General features: G+C 34.9%; 1 protein-coding gene, 1 long non-coding RNA gene, 4 other non-coding genes and 2 pseudogenes across 7 annotated transcripts in view; 7 read left to right on the forward strand and 1 right to left on the reverse strand.

The window, feature by feature from the left end:
- Nucleotides 1-16,994, reverse strand: part of LOC145934112 (uncharacterized) — a 318,213-nt gene that overhangs the window by 193,360 nt on the left and 107,859 nt on the right. The gene's annotated exons all lie outside the window — the stretch shown is intronic.
- Nucleotides 1-16,994, forward strand: part of Pxb (putative Hedgehog signaling attenuator pxb) — a 499,142-nt gene that overhangs the window by 20,733 nt on the left and 461,415 nt on the right. The gene's annotated exons all lie outside the window — the stretch shown is intronic.
- On the forward strand, nt 486-604 carry LOC145934609 (5S ribosomal RNA). The gene has a single exon (XR_014425075.1). It is a non-coding gene; the product is annotated as a 5S ribosomal RNA (ribosomal RNA).
- LOC145934607 (5S ribosomal RNA) lies at nt 1,205-1,323 on the forward strand. The gene has a single exon (XR_014425073.1). It is a non-coding gene; the product is annotated as a 5S ribosomal RNA (ribosomal RNA).
- Nucleotides 1,902-2,020, forward strand: LOC145934611 (5S ribosomal RNA; annotated as a pseudogene).
- LOC145934612 (5S ribosomal RNA) lies at nt 2,607-2,725 on the forward strand (annotated as a pseudogene).
- On the forward strand, nt 8,944-9,062 carry LOC145934605 (5S ribosomal RNA). The gene has a single exon (XR_014425071.1). It is a non-coding gene; the product is annotated as a 5S ribosomal RNA (ribosomal RNA).
- Nucleotides 9,862-9,980, forward strand: LOC145934606 (5S ribosomal RNA). Its single transcript, XR_014425072.1, has one exon. It is a non-coding gene; the product is annotated as a 5S ribosomal RNA (ribosomal RNA).

Consider the following 16,994-nt stretch of genomic DNA (forward strand, 5'->3'; position numbering starts at 1 on the left):
ATAAAAATTGTTTTAAATATATTAAGATTTAGTTAAAAAAATATGTAATTTTATATGTAGAGAGGTAGTACCAACGTATAATTAAATTTCTTTTAAAGAAAATTGATTCTAAATTATAATTAAAGTCCTATCACGAGCATATGTATATTTTAAATGCCCTCGTCTGTCTTCAAATAGACGGAACGTTATCCGAATCACATATAAAATTTATATTAAGCATTGTAACGCACTTTGCTTATTCTTAAAAAAGTAAAAATTGAATTTAGTAGAGGAAATATACCAAAACCAACATACGTTTCCTATCGAGAGGGCAAATATTTTTCACTGTGATTTTTTTTGGCAAATTATATATCGTGTAGAGATTTTAATAATTATTCATTTTATTTATCAACAAATTGTTATTATTGATCTGTTAGAGATTAAATAAAAAGAAAACCTTCGTTAAAATTTGATTTATTTTCACGTAACAGAAAATATCTTCTTTCGTCAACGACCATATCACGTTTAAAGTACCGGTTCTCGTCCGATCACCGCAGTCAAGAAATGTTGAGCACGATTAGTACTGAGATGGGAGACCGCTTGGGAACACCGTGTGTTGTTGACAAAAAATTTTTTTTTATTTTTTGACAGATAAATCAGATAGAATATTATAATTTTGCCAATTCTAATATTACAAAGAATTCGCGTTTTAAAAATTTTTATAAAAAATTTTTATAAATATTTTAAGATTTAGTTACAAAAATATTTAATTTCATATGTAGAGAGAGAGAGAGAGAGAGTACCAACGTATAATTAAATTTCTTTTAAAGAAAATTGATTTTAAATTATAATTAAAGTCTAAAGTCCTATCACGAGCATATGTATATTTTAAATTCTCTTGTCTGTTCAAATAGACAGAACGTTATCCGAGAATCACATATAAAATTTATATTAAGCATTGTAACGCACTTTGCTTATTCTTAAAAAAGTCAAAATTGAAAATTTAATAGAGGAAATATACCAAAACCAACATACGTTTCCTATCGAGAATGCAAATATTTTTCACTGTGATTTTTTGGGCGAATTATATATCGTGTAGAGATTTTAATAATTATTCATTTTATTTATCAACAAATTGTTATAATTGATCTGTTAGAGAGTAAATAAAAAGAAAAGCTTCGTTAAAATTTGATTTATTTTCACGTAACAGAAAATATCTTCTTTCGTCAACGGTCATATCACGTTTAAAGTACCGGTTCTCGTCCGATCACCGCAGTCAAGAAATGTTGAGCACGATTAGTACTGAGATGGGAGACCGCTTGGGAACACCGTGTGTTGTTGACAAAAAATTTTTTTTTTACTTTCTGACAGATAAATCAGATAGAATATTATAATTTTGCCAATTCTAATATTACAAAGAATTCGCGTTTTAAAAATATTAAAAAATTTGTTTAAATATTTTAAGATTTAGTTACAAAAATATTTAATTTTATATGCAGAGGAAGAGTACCAACGTATAATTAAATTTCTTTTAAAGAAAATTGGTTCTAAATTATAATTAAAGTCCTATCACGAGCATATGTATATTTTAAATGTTCTCGTCTGTCCAAATAGACGGAACGTTATCCGAATCACATACAAAATTTATATTAAGCATTGTAACGCACTTTGCTTATTTTTAAAAAAAAGTCAAAATTGAATTTAATAGAGGAAATATATCAAAACCATACGTTTCTTATCGAGAGTGCAAATATTTTTCACTGTAATTTTTTTTTGGCGAATTATATATCGTGTAGAGATTTTAATGATTATTTATTTTATTTATCAACAAATTGTTATAATTAATCTGTTAGAGAGTAAATAAAAAGAAAAGGTTCGTTAAAATTTTATTTATTTTCACGTAACAGAAAATATATTCTTTCGACAACGGCCATATCACGTTTAAAGTACCGGTTCTCGTCCGATCACCGCAGTCAAGAAATGTTGAGCACGATTAGTACCGAGATGGGAGACCGCTTGGGAACACCGTGTGTTGTTGACAAAAATAATTTTTTTTTTTTTTTACTTTTTGACAGATCAAGCATATGAATACTATATAATTTTGCCAATTCTAATATTACAAAGAATTCGCGTTTTTAAAATATAAAAATTGTTTTAAATATATTAAGATTTAGTTACAAAAATATGTAATTTTATATATAGAGAGGTAGTACCAACGTATAATTAAATTTCTTTTAAAGAAAATTGATTCTAAATTATAATTAAAGTCCTATCACGAGCATATGTATATTTTAAATGCCCTCGTCTGTCTTCAAATAGACGGAACGTTATCCGAATCACATATAAAATTTATATTAAGCATTCTAACGCACTTTGCTTATTCTTAAAAAAGTCAAAATTGAATTTAGTAGAAGAAATATACCAAAACCAACATACGTTTCCTATCGAGAGTGCAAATATTTTTCACTGTGATTTTTTTTGGCAAATTATATATCGTGTAGAGATTTTAATAATTATTCATTTTATTTATCAACAAATTGTTATTATTGATCTGTTAGAGATTAAATAAAAAGAAAAGCTTCGTTAAAATTTGATTTATTTTCACGTAACAGAAAATATATTCTTTCGACAACGGCCACATCACGTTTAAAGTACCGGTTCTCGTCCGATCACCGCAGTCAAGAAATGTTGAGCACGATTAGTACTGAGATGGGAGACCACTTGGGAACACCGTGTGTTGTTGACAAAAAAAATTTTTTTTTTACTTTTTGGCAGATCAATCAGATAAATGCTATAATTTTGTCAATTCTAATATTACAAAGAATTCGCGTTTTTTTTATATAATCGAAATATATATAACAATAGAGTGTGTATTATGTTTGTGTGTAGCGGAAATATTTTTAAATAAAAATATTACATTATTCTATACATACAAGTTTCAAAATTTTCATTTATATTATTTTTATCATGTTTCTTATTATATTTTTAATGGCTAAATCGAAAAATTAATATTTTAGACTACAACCATTTTTAAAAAAAGAGCATTTATTCAAGAATTTGGAGCAACATTATCAATGTAATAATAATAAGCAATCTCTAATATTAGAGAAGATACAAGTCATAACTTTAAACTTTCAGCCGAGGGGCTAATGCTCAAAAAACAATATGGCACGTCTACCTCGATATCTTTGCTCCGCTTCTCGACTGGTTCCTGCGGCTGACACGGTTCCTAGATCCAGGTTTCCTCTCTTCCGCGCGTCATACGTTTTCGTTTCCCGCGAATGACGACGGGGAAAATCGGTCTGGGCAACATGCCCGCGCCACGTGGCGCGTCATGTAACAGGATTCCTGCTGCTCTCTACGTGAGCAGGGTGAGAAAGGGAGAGGGAGGGTGGACGAAGACTGCGGAGGAGGAGATTTTCTCGAGTTTCAGAATCTACGCGCGCATATCCCCAACTACCGTTCCCCGAGGACCCCGGGACAGGTGGCTGCTGCTGAAGTCTCAGACGAGACCCACGCTCCAGGAAGTGTGCTCTCTCTGTTCCTCCTTCTCTTTACATACACGGGGAACGACTTCCTTGGTAACATGTGGTTGTCGTAAGAGCGGCGATCATCCCGCAGGAAGTTGTTCCCGGGGAACAAATTCGAGCGCGCATTTGCGGAATTAAATGCGACCCGATGACTCCGCTAACGCGCATCAGCGGTTAGGTGCATCTTACATGCGTGCGAGCGACCGCAATCGCGCATTCCCTCTGCCATGTAGATCATAATGCAGATTACGAATTCCAGGCTGCGCGAGCGTTTGTGCGTCTCGTATTAATTATTGAACGCGAAAGCGTGCGACTTGAACTTAAACGAGGAGGATGGTAATCTTGGAGAGAGAGCCGTACATCAGAATTTTCTCTCTTAAAAATGTTTAATTTTTATATCTTTAAATATATATTATTTCTCGATATAGTTCAGATATAATTTCAGATTTAAATATCTTTCTAATTCGCGGTAGGACTTTACGATTAATATAAGTTTTATAATTAATTTTTATAATTTCATAATTTTTTATATATATATTATTTTTTAATATAATTATATAATTTTATATAATTAAAATATTAAATAAAAAACTATTTCCTGTTACTAAAATTACTCCCGTCACATTCTTCGAGAAACATGCCGAGATATAACTGCATATTGAAAAAGCAAGATTAAAACACACGCGACAATTTAAATTTTCAATATCAATCAGGCATGCAAATTGCGTGCAATGCAATGTGCGCAGCGCGAGATACACAGATATACAATTACGGCCGTATCTTTTCGAATGAATCCTTGGAACAAATTGCGAGCGATCCCTTTTCCGGTCGCACAAAGCGGCACCGGGTGAAAACTGCAAATGAAGTGCCCCGCGTGTTATCTCCATTCCAATCAATTCGCTCGTTATCACCGGGTGACTGAGAATTACCTCGCGCGCGCGAGCGCTTATTGCTATACGCGGCTCTCGCATTTCCATCGGCGGAAATTAGCGTCGTCATACCACGCATAATTGTCCCTGGATGGATGCCCTCGTTCGATGGGGAAATGCGCTCGTCAGCATCGCGCTGCTCCACAATATAAATGCTCGCAATATTTTTTTCACGGTATATTAATAAAATGCGGTTTCAATGAATCGTTCGCCCCCTCTCTTCCGTTTTTCCCTGCGATTTCCGCGTGCACAATTGGGTTCCATCAAACCGCGGCTGCGGCAGCTTTCGATAAAATAATGCCCGTATATATACGGCTTTCCGAAAGGTCGAAACATTGGCCTAGATCGCGGATCGTATCAAAGACCGCGTTAACAAGAAAAAAACCGATGCATTTGCAATTTGACCTTAATATCCGTTTCTCAATTTGTTGGCTTTCTCGCGTTTTCAACGCAGCTGATGCAGTCTTTCTCGCGAATAGAGAAAAATATAATAAAAGAATTATATATATATATATGAATTACATTTTTCCCGTAGAAAAAAATATCCTTTGATAAATTAAAGGTATATTAAAAATTGCTTGTATTGTTTTTAATTGTTTATGCATGAAGCTTTGAAAGGATCATGATGCATCAAACACCGACCGAAATAATCGATTCTGAATATTAAAAATATGCATTGCTGACACCGCTGGCGCAAACTTTAATCTGCTAATTGAAATTTATACAAAAGCATACACACAGTCCGCGAATATTGTGCGAAACACTGACTCTCGCAGTGTGTTTAGCCATTAAGTAATTAAATTCTTTATGCGCAGCGCGTATATATTTTTAAAAATTGTTATGACGAGTTTAATTTGCTTCGCCGATACACACAGAAGCCTGCCAATTTGCGCATTTCAAATATTTGCTCTCAAGCCGTGCCACCCAGTCCCCAGGTGATCATGTTCGTCCTAAAGAAAAAAAAACCTTCTCGTCTCACACACAGGATGCCGCCATTTATCAACCGTTCGTCACCATCGGTAATTCGGAACGTTGCTGAAAAGCAGGACATCGCTCCAGGAAGTGTTAATTGTCCATAAGTTATTCTCCGGTGTGCCTTTGAAACACATGGCAGGAATCATCGGGAAGGAAGTACCGCAAGATTTTCGGCTGCCACGTGCTGTCAGCCATTGACCATGTGATCGAATCACGAAGCTAATCTTGTCGAGTATTTTTTTAAGAAAAAGTCACGAAGGAGAAGAGAGATACGATCTTTAAATAATCCGGATCAATAAATAATAGAACGATTATGCGTTTCGTGTCAAACGTTTGTATAAAAAATGAGAAAGGTGCAGCACATAAGTCGGACACATTTATACACTTTATGAGACGTTAGAAAACAAAATAAACTTGGTATTAAACATAAAGAGACCGAATGGAGAGAGAGAGAGAGATTATGTAAACCTGACAGTTGTAATCATTTAATTATCTAGATGCATTTGATTATTAACGACAAAATTTAAGTTCTATAGCAGCAATTAGCAACGGAGAAGGATTATTCGAAACATCTCTCGGTACTTTTTAAACTGCCAGCTAGGAGGGGAAAGGGTTGATCTCTCGCGTTTCCGCGGCAGAGCGAAAAATAATTACACCGCGTCGCAATAAACGCGCTCTCGGCGTGTCGTTTTCCTCCTTTTACCCGCCGACTCGGAAAAGAGAAGCGGAAACGTCGGCCGACTTGAGGGCGAGTTTTATATTCCCATGATATACAACTGCGCCCCCCTTTCTCTCCTCGATACTAGAGTTGTTCAGAAGAGAAACCGCCGCCACAACGACGAGACATTCGTTTTGCTCTCGAAATGTTCGAAATACGTATGATTTTCGTCCGTCTTCGCGCGCACACGGCGAAATTAGCGCGGCGGGAAGCGATAACCGTGGAATTTACGCGCGACTAAGGGGCAGCTAATAAACGTTAATTTAACGAAACAGCGGCGCCGCGCCCGACTTTCGGCGCCATTCTCATCGACGTGGGGACGGCGGCTTGCGGGTACGCAATATCCGAGAGATCCGCGTGTAATTAGCCCGGGAGTCCGGATTAACGAATGGAAGCGAAACGGCCTGCGCGTGTGGAAAATACGAACCTCCGCGAAATCAAAATCTCTTCCTCTCGCAGGTATTTTGCTCTCGCGTATATACGGGGTTTTCGTGTATACGCGATATTGTATGAATTTTATCAGACGCGCTTTACGCACGTTACGATAAGAAAAAATATCCTGGAAAAAGTAACAGTTATAGATATAAAATATACTCTCTTGTGGGTACTTTGTTTGTTTTTTTTTTTTTTTTATTAAAATTTCTTTCGATAAGCGTCCCCATAAAACCGAAGTTTCACTCCAGTGATAGCAGTCTTGTGTGAAAATTAGTATTTAAGAAAATTTATAGCAGATCTACTTATATACATATATTAATGATAAAAAAAAATCTTCTTAATTTTTTTCGCATTGGTACCAAATGAAAAAGATTTGGGACTGTAGTTTATATTATTATATTATTATTATTATTATTATTATATATAATTTATATTATTAATAATAGTAATATATTCGTTGTCGAAATACGATTATATTAATTTATATTTATTTGAATTTGAATAAAACAGAATTTTTTGGTCAACTAAAATAAATATTTTTCTAAAACTATTTTGGAAAGTTGCATTGTAATGTCAATAATGGAATTTTATTTTCTTCATGGATATGTCATTCCATAATAGAGAACATATAACAAAAAACTTCATTCTTTCAAGTATAATGCGTCTATTTCAAATATTACACAAGAAAATAATGCACCACTCTGCGTTATTAAAATGTTTTAATGAATGTTTTCACAGAAAATGTCACAGCGTCTGCAGTTTATATATTTTTTTAACGAGAGAGAGAATGCGGTATTCTTATCATTTTCGGAAAGAGGATAAAGCAAAGCATCTCTTGATATACGAATATTTCAAAGTATTAGCATCTGCTATCGCGTGATTATTTTTTATTACAGTTAGAGCGAAACAGGGATGAGAAAACTATTTATTGCCATAAAAAAACCGCGATCAGATTCACGCGTTACAGCAAGAAGATAGAAATCGCGCACATTTTCCTACTGCTTCTTTACAACGAATCAGTTACAGCGCGAGAGAGCGATGAAATTTACATGTCGCTATAAAATGATCGATCGGAGAAATCCATCCGCTATCATAATACTCTCGCCGGTTCATTTTTGATCCACCATGTCAACGAAGAACCCCATCCCCGACCGATGACGCGCATCCGGATTAGATTTACGACACAACAACCGCAGGTCTCTACAGAGTTCTACCGTATGCGGTCCTCTTTCCGCCATCACGAGATCGTTTATGGCCCTTTTGGATCTGTAATAGCGGTGCCGCTGTTTGTTCGTCGTATCGCGTTACACGAACGTCCTAAATCACTCTTGGCCTATACTTGCATCCGTCTCTCAGCATCAGCGACGCTGAAAACGGTGATTACGAGCGGGACGATTGTCTCGGACAAAAGGGGTCGACAGCTCCTCCGCGGGGCGGTGTCGGACTAAACGCGACCCCTGCGGATCGAAAGAAAGTGCTTCTTCGGGGACAGCTCACAAAACTTGTTACGCCGTAATCGTTCGTCCTATTGCAAGAGGAATCGTTTGTCTTGTAAGGAAGACGTGTTTCCCTTTAGGGGAATCCAAGAATGGAGAAAGAATTTATTGGAAACGTTCGGAAATTTATGACCGCAAGTTTTTTTAATTTCGCGCAGCGATATTGACAGAGACGTAAATGTTTCCAAACAGAACGAAATAGGTCTTCGATAGCGCGTCTTAAAACCTAGATTTTATCGCGATGTCATACGTGCTAATTATTGATTACATCGAATTGTTCTTTTATAGTAGGAGAAGTAAAAGGTCCGAAATTTATAAATAATATAATCAAAATATGCTTTTCTAACAAATATATATAGTTTTCAGTTTGATAAAACGTGATACAAAAATTATTCAATTAATCAATAATTTCAAAATATTTTAAGATTTAGTTATAAAAATATTTAGTTTTATATGCAGAGGAAGAGTACCAACGTATAATTAAATTTCTTTTAAAGAAAATTGGTTCTAAATTATAATTAAAGTCCTATCACGAGCATATGTATATTTTAAATGCCCTCGTTTGTCTTCAAATAGACGGAACGTTATCCGAATCACATATAAAATTTATATTAAGCATTGTAACGCACTTTGTTTATTCTTAAAAAAGTCAAAATTGAATTTAGTAGAGGAAATATACCAAAACCAACATACGTTTCCTATCGAAGGTGCAAATATTTTTCACCCTTTTTTTTGGCGAATTATATATCGTGTAGAGATTTTAATGATTATTCATTTTATTTATGAATAAATTGTTATAATTGATCTGTTAGAGATTAAATAAAAAGAAAAGCTTCGTTAAAATTTGATATATTTTCACGTAACAGAAAATATCTTCTTTCGTCAACGGCCATATCACGTTTAAAGTACCGGTTCTCGTCCGATCACCGCAGTCAAGAAATGTTGAGCACGATTAGTACTGAGATGGGAGACCGCTTGGGAACACCGTGTGTTGTTGACAAAAATAATTTTTTTTTTTTTTTTACTTTCTGACAGATCAAGCATATGAATACTATATAATTTTGCTAATTCTAATATTACAAAGGATTCGCGTTTTTAAAATATTAAAAAATTATTTTAAATAGTTTAAGATTTAGTTATAAAAATATTTAATTTTATATGTAGAGAGAGTAGTACTGACAATGAGATGGGAGACCGTTTGGGAACACCGTGTGTGGTTAACAAAAAATTTTTTTTTACTTTTTGACAGATTAAGCAGATAGAATATTATAATTTTGCCAATTCTAATATTACAAAGAATTCGCGTTTTTAAATTATTAAAAAATTTTTTAAAATATTTTAAGAATTAGTTACAAAAATATTTAATTTTATGTGCAGAGGAAGAGTACCAACGTATAATTAAATTTCTTTTAAAGAAAATTGGTTCTAAATTATAATTAAAGTTCTATCACGAGCATATGTATATTTTAAATGCCCTCGTCTGTCTTCAAATAGACGGAACGTTATCCGAATCACATATAAAATTTATATTAAGCATTGTAACGCACTTTGCTTATTCTTAAAAAAGTCAAAATTGAATTTAGTAGAGGAAATATACCAAAACCAACATACGTTTCCTATCAAGAGTGCAAATATTTTTCACCCTTTTTTTTGGCGAATTATATATCGTGTAGAGATTTTAATGATTATTCATTTTATTTATGAATAAATTGTTATAATTGATCTGTTAGAGATTAAATAAAAAGAAAAGCTTCGTTAAAATTTGATATATTTTCACGTAACAGAAAATATCTTCTTTCGTCAACGGCCATATCACGTTTAAAGTACCGGTTCTCGTCCGATCACCGCAGTCAAGAAATGTTGAGCACGATTAGTACTGAGATGGGAGACCGCTTGGGAACACCGTGTGTTGTTGACAAAAATATTTTTTTTTTTTTTTTTACTTTCTGACAGATCAAGCATATGAATACTATATAATTTTGCTAATTCTAATATTACAAAGGATTCGCGTTTTTAAAATATTAAAAAATTATTTTAAATAGTTTAAGATTTAGTTATAAAAATATTTAATTTTATATGTAGAGAGAGTAGTACTGACAATGAGATGGGAGACCGTTTGGGAACACCGTGTGTGGTTAACAAAAAATTTTTTTTTACTTTTTGACAGATTAAGCAGATAGAATATTATAATTTTGCCAATTCTAATATTACAAAGAATTCGCGTTTTTAAAATATTAAAAAATTTTTTTTAATATTTTAAGATTTAGTTACAAAAATATTTAATTTTATATGCAGAGGAAGAGTACCAACGTATAATTAAATTTCTTTTAAAGAAAATTGGTTCTAAATTATAATTAAAGTCCTATCACGAGCATATGTATATTTTAAATGTTCTCGCCTGTCCAAATAGACGGAACGTTATCCGAATCACATATAAAATTTATATTAAGCATTGTAACGCACTTTGCTTATTCTTAAAAAAGTCAAAATTGAATTTAGTAGAGGAAATATACCAAAACCAACATACGTTTCCTATCGAGAATGCAAATATTTTTCACTGTGATTTTTTTTGACGAATTATATATCGTGTAGAGATTTGAATGATTATTCATTACAAAAAATTCGCGTTTTTAAAATATTAAAAAATTTTTTTAAATATTTTAAGATTTAGTTACAAAAATATTTAATTTTATATGCAGAGGAAGAGTACCAACGTATAATTAAATTTCTTTTAAAGAAAATTGGTTCTAAATTATAATTAAAGTCCTATAACGAGCATATGTATATTTTAAATGCTCTTGTCTGTTAAATATACGTAACGTTATCCGAATCACAAAGTGACGTTGAATCTCGCGACTCCCGATGTAGCAGACACATCTCGGGAAAGTATATTCGACGCGACTCTCTGGACCGTTTTCATCTAGGAAATAGCGTATGTGCGAGAGCACCATACACAATGCTCCCTTGTGATAAATAATGAAATACGCGTGGCTCAGCACAAGTCGGTGCGGGAAGGGTTAGGGGGTGAAGTGAAAAATGTCGAGTATCGCCATTGAAAGCTATTCGTGAGTGCGAATGACGCGAATAGCACGAGGGATGATGGGGGGAAAGTAACTTGCGAGTCACGGCCATCATTCGACCTCCCTCTCCTCCGAGGTATACCGAAAGCTCTCGCGGGGATAATAAAGGTCTCTAGGTGCCGCTGATACAATTTGCCGACGTCCTGGTCGCCTAAGCGCGCCTTTGAAAAAGGATCGATGGGTTTACGTCTGGGCTTCGCAAAAATCGATATGTCTCTCGCAATCCATAAAAGTCGTACATTTATCCGAACTCATCCGATTCCGCGATCTCGATTAATGTCGTGAACTCAGGGGAAAAACATTTCCCTCTCTTCTCAATTTTCTATTATTATATCTTTTTTACTTTATTTTCTTTTTTAATTTTTAACATATAGTATGATTTTAATTGGTAATATTTTATAGACTTCTCTTTGTATTATTTAATCAATTTGGTATAAAATAGTGATTTAGTAAAAATGGCACAAATAATTTTGAGAGAAGCAAAGAATTAAAATATAAGCGTAACCGGCACTATTTACAAGAATATATAGAGCATGAAACAAATGCCGCAACGATTAATATTAATACTAATTATATCATATAAATTAATATCACGTAATATATATGATGCATGCTCTAAATGATGGTTATGAATAATTAAAACGCTCATCATTATCAGTTACGCATTGCGATCCGCGCAATTCGCGCGAATTCAAATCTGACAGGCAAACATAGCGTGAGGTGGACGGGGGGTGATTGACGTATTCGAGAAAAATAAATAAATTATGCGGAAATATACTCCAGGAATAGAGAACGGCAGTAATTAATTCGGTCATTAAACATATCGCTGGATTATATACGTATATCGCTCTACTCTTCGTGTTTAATTTATGTCACTGCTAAAACGAAACGCATATACGCGTTGATTAATAACAATTAAAACGCCATGTTATCGCTCGCGGAAATTGTATTGAGTGATCTCGGCAAATCACGGTTTGATAAGCAAATACTGCATTTGTCGTCCAATATTAAGTATCCAGATAGTGCTAATGATTATATGATAAGAGTATTCGACTGCAGAATCTAAATATATTTTGTATATGTTATTATATGTTTCAACGTGTCTACACCTTAAAGTTACAGATTGTGCTAAAAATATTAAACATATTTTTTAAAAATTTATACTAAGTAATGTTTTCATTAATATCGAGATTCAATTTAAGACTTAATTTTCTAGATAACAGAAAATAGATATAATAGGAATTTTTTCAAATTAAATAAATATTATCACGTCTTAGCATCATTATGTATGAGATACAAAGAGATTATGTCACATACGCTATCTCTCTCGTTCTACGTACGGATAAATCAATTTATCCAGATTGCGCTTCTATATATCGTTAATCGAGAACGTTGTAAAAGCGGCTTTTAAGCAGTGTACGCATAAATTCATCGAGACGAGGGGGGAAGAGGACGTGACGGGGGTCCGATGTGAACCGACGAGGCGTTAACGCGAATTGCCGGAATGTTCTCTCGGACGGTTGTAAATGCCGGAGTAAATGAGGACGTGCAAAAAGAGGGAGAGAGGGAGGGGGTCAGAACCGAGCTATCCGATCGTTCTGCTCCGGCACGTACACTCCGATGCATTAATTTGCATGTCCCGGATGCACGGAGAACGTGTCACTCCGCTCCGTCTCTCTGTGCCCATCTGACTCATGCTCGAATTAATACACTCGGCTGTGCACATTCGCACTAGATTTGTAAAAGCAGGGAATTCCGCCAGAAAAAGATCCCTCGATTAATTTCTTTTACCGGCGATATCAAATTATGCCTCGATTAAACCGCAATCACCTGATGTTCATTGACATAATTATTATCAGAGTTTCTCTCGTTGATTAAAGAGAACGACTCTTCTGGGGATAAACACTTGAACGTTTCGCGAATGCTTTTTATTTTTTATCTGTTAATTTTAGAAAGAACTCATTTTTTAATAGACTCTTGCTATATTAATAAAATAGAATTTTATTTTAATATTATTTCATAATATTAAAATTTTTAATCTTGTTAATATACATATTAAGATTCTATTTAAAAAAATAAGCTCGTTCTAGAATTAAGATATATAAAATAAAAAGATTTCGCGAAACTCCTCTATTTTGTTATAAAATTTTGCAGAAAACTTTTTCAAATAATACTATTAATTGTTGAACGTCCAAATCGTCGAAGAAAGAATTATTTTCTGGAGGAGTCGCAAAAGCGTGATTTTATGAGACCAGTATTTCGGAGAATGTAGGTGAACCTAACAGTAACCTCGGGGTTACATCCTCCGTTCCCTGCATCCTCGTTCTTACCTGCTTGTTCATCTCCAGTTTCGTGATTTATGGCGTCCGCTCTCTGGACGACCCATTAACGGGCGCATGATTGGCCGACGTTCCATAGTCTGCCGAAGCCCGTGAATGTCGAATGGTATAATAAATAGTAGTAGGTGTTAAAGTGTATTTAAATTTAGATTGGTATAGCGTGCGCCACCGAAGCAACGATCCTAACCGGTACTAAGTGACCCTAATGTCCGCGCCTAATCGACACTAACCGACCAGTCGTATCTCTTCCTGGTCCATCTCAAATCCGTAAAAAACTCGTTCTCTCGTCGAATAACATTCTCGGATAAACGAAAAAGGTCGATAACAATGCCGAAAATCGAGCTATTCAGTTGTGTGTTTGAATTTTAATTAATACCTTTAACGATATTCCTTGTTTCTCTCGATAATCTTTAATTTAATGTCTAACGCAGCTAACACGAGCTATAATGAATCGAAGAATAAACAATTTGTTCCAGAATATTTAACGTCGTGACGCTATCTATCTGCCATAAATTTTCATTCATCGACGAAAGAAGTTATTGCTTACTTTGTAAACTTTATCCTGTCTTGTTCGATGTAGCAAAAATAATCTTAAAATAAATTTCAGTGTCAAGTTTAGCTGGATTCAAATTTTTTCGATTATTAGAACTTTTATTTTTTTAAATATATTATTTGGATTTTAATGACACAATAATTTTTACGGGTACAATATTATTTACATAAGGCACTCCAAATTTTCCTTCTCCATATATTCCCTATATTCGCCTGGAAACTAGGTTGTCACCAAAATCCTTTCTTATTACGGTGCAAAATTAACGGCCCGCCGAGACAATACCTCGACCGAATTTACAAGTGAGCGACAAGCCCGGGAATATACATATATATATGTATATCGCAAAATATCGTTCGCGCTTCGCTAATCGGGATCGCTCGCGTTAATCCATACGGTTCTCTTCCGGCTGATTCGTCCTCTCCATCATTATTATGTACGATCCGGCTAACCAGAATCATGGTATCCATGTGAAACGACGGTGATTAATACGCGTGACCATCGGCGTAATCCTCATTACGGAACACGAATGGCGGAGGTGAGCGCCAGAAACGTTAGTCAAAGTGCATGACAATGCATCGGAGATGGCAAGGAGAGAGAGAGAGAGAAAGAGAGAGCGAGGGAGAGAGAGATGGTGATCAGTGGTATTAGCGGCGATTAGGCCGCCGGCATTAGGATCACTTAACAGCGTTCTACGTTAGTAATGTGTCGCTTCTCGGCCATCTGCATCTCGTCGCACGCGCATCCCGGCGCGAAGGACCTCTGAAATTTTCTCCCTTCGGGCTTGTACGAAATCAGAATTTCGAGAGACAATTAGGATACACTTGAAACTTTTTGTGCTACATGGTAAACTTCCGCTTCTTTTTCTCTGATCCATTTTTATTTCACTTACATAAAAGTACTTGAGTTAAGGATGTCGTAAATTATTACTGGAAATTATACTTAATTACTGAGTATATTGTGCACCTACTACTTAATTCTCGGCTTACTACTAGAAAAAAATATAGACTTAGTAGAGGTGATATAAATTTGGTTTGGTACTCAGGTAATTTATTCGCATGAGAAGAGAACGTTTGTAAATATTATCAATTGATTTTTCGTCTGTATTTTTATAGAGATGCATTGCACGGAAAAATGACTCACGTTTTTCATCTTAAAAATTAAAAAGTGGAAGAGAATGTGTTCTTTCGAATATTTATTTTTGTAATTAAATAAAAAAATGTAATTTGATTTTAAAATTAATAAATTTAAAATTCAATAAGTTATTGAAGTACTTTATCATATTTATGATGTTTCTATAATTTTCAGTAGGTAGAGTAACTTTAAAGATTAAAATTCAATGATAAAAAGCGGTTTCTAGTAAACATCTATGGATATCAATTTTTATTCTGAATTTTTAATAGACAAAAATTTTAAAAATAATATGTCAGTTTCAATATTTTTCCTCTAATATTTAAAAATTGTCATACGGTATTTAAAATCAATAATAATATATAGTTATAGTATAATATGTCTTATATAAATAATTACAAAATAAATGTTATATTTCTCCAAGCTTTTTATTCGCGTTATACGTCTGAAAGCCTTTTTTATTTCAGTCTCTATTCAACTTTTACTTCGGCACATTGTAGTAAATATCTATGGACATAAATTTTTACTCCGAATTTTTAGTGGGCAAAAATTTTTAAAAATAATATGTCGGTTTAAATATTTTATTCCTCCAGTATTTCAAAATTGTCACTCGGTATTTAAAATCAATAACAATACAGTTATAGTATAAATGTGTCTTATACAAATAATTACAAAATAAATGTTACATTTCTACAAGCTTTTTATACGTCTGAAAGCTTTTTTTATTTCAGTCTCTGCTCAACGACTCTTACTTGGGCGCATCGGGCGCCCGCCCTTACGGGAATCCGGGGTGCAGCGGGCGCGTTAACCGGTGGATTTATTTCTGTATAAAAGCGTGACTAAAAATTGCCGTATATCACCTCGCGCGCCGTGTTGCACGCCCGCTTATACGGCCCAACTGGGGCCGGTCAGTCCGCGGCTGACCGTAGCTAAGTCGTACCGAGCCGAGTCGAGCCGGTGGGGTTAAACCGCGAGTCGTTTGTCATGCTTTTTACTAATAAGCCGTGCGGTAGCCGCGCTTTAATGCGGCCGGAGTTGCCAACTTTGTCTTCGGCTTCGGAGAAACTGGCGGGGGTTGGAGACGCGCGCAGCCCGCGACGAAAAAGCGAATAAATCGAAGCTAACGAGTGTTACCCAAGTTTCGCTCGCGGCGAATTTTCGTTCTCGCCGGCGAATACGAATCGCACACGGGAGATTCGCCGGCCGCGAAGCTTAATTAGCGCTCGTGGCGACTCTTTTATCTCCTCTCCTTTTTCTTCGCGTAAAATGTCGCGATTAATCGACGCGAGCTTGATTGCCTGTTCCCGGTGTACTGTGAGAACGGGGGAGAGAGACTCCCCCTAACTAATGAATCCGCGCGCGAAAGGTAAATGACGTTAATGCATCAAATTATGCTTTATTTTGCAGAGTGGATGCTCGCGGAGCGAGAGTATACGTCGAGGAGACGGTTTGCGAAAATAAATATTATATGAACGTAATCTCAATATTTCTCGGATATTTCGCATATTATCCGTCATGCTTCTGATTATTGCGGCGCATGCCAAAAATGCTCCTTTGAAAATATTATTGAACGATGAAAAATTTTATGATATTTTTATCCCAAAGAATCTAAGTATACATTCCATGGAAAAATATATAATTTTATAGTTACTTTACTTATAATGTACTTATATTGTATCCTCTAGACGTATCTGTCATATTTTCGCAATCGCATGTCGGATCGCGCGATTATAATAACGATCGTCGACATCGATAAAGAAATGTGCGGTCGCATGATGCAAGATGCGTAGAAAAAATCGAACGGTAAATAATTGCGGCAACAGATACGGTTG

The sequence above is a fragment of the Prenolepis imparis genome, unplaced genomic scaffold (genome assembly GCF_030444845.1).
Source record: "Prenolepis imparis isolate NDT839.2.m4 unplaced genomic scaffold, iyPreImpa1.0 SCAF_3, whole genome shotgun sequence".
Classification (NCBI taxonomy): domain Eukaryota; kingdom Metazoa; phylum Arthropoda; class Insecta; order Hymenoptera; family Formicidae; genus Prenolepis; species Prenolepis imparis.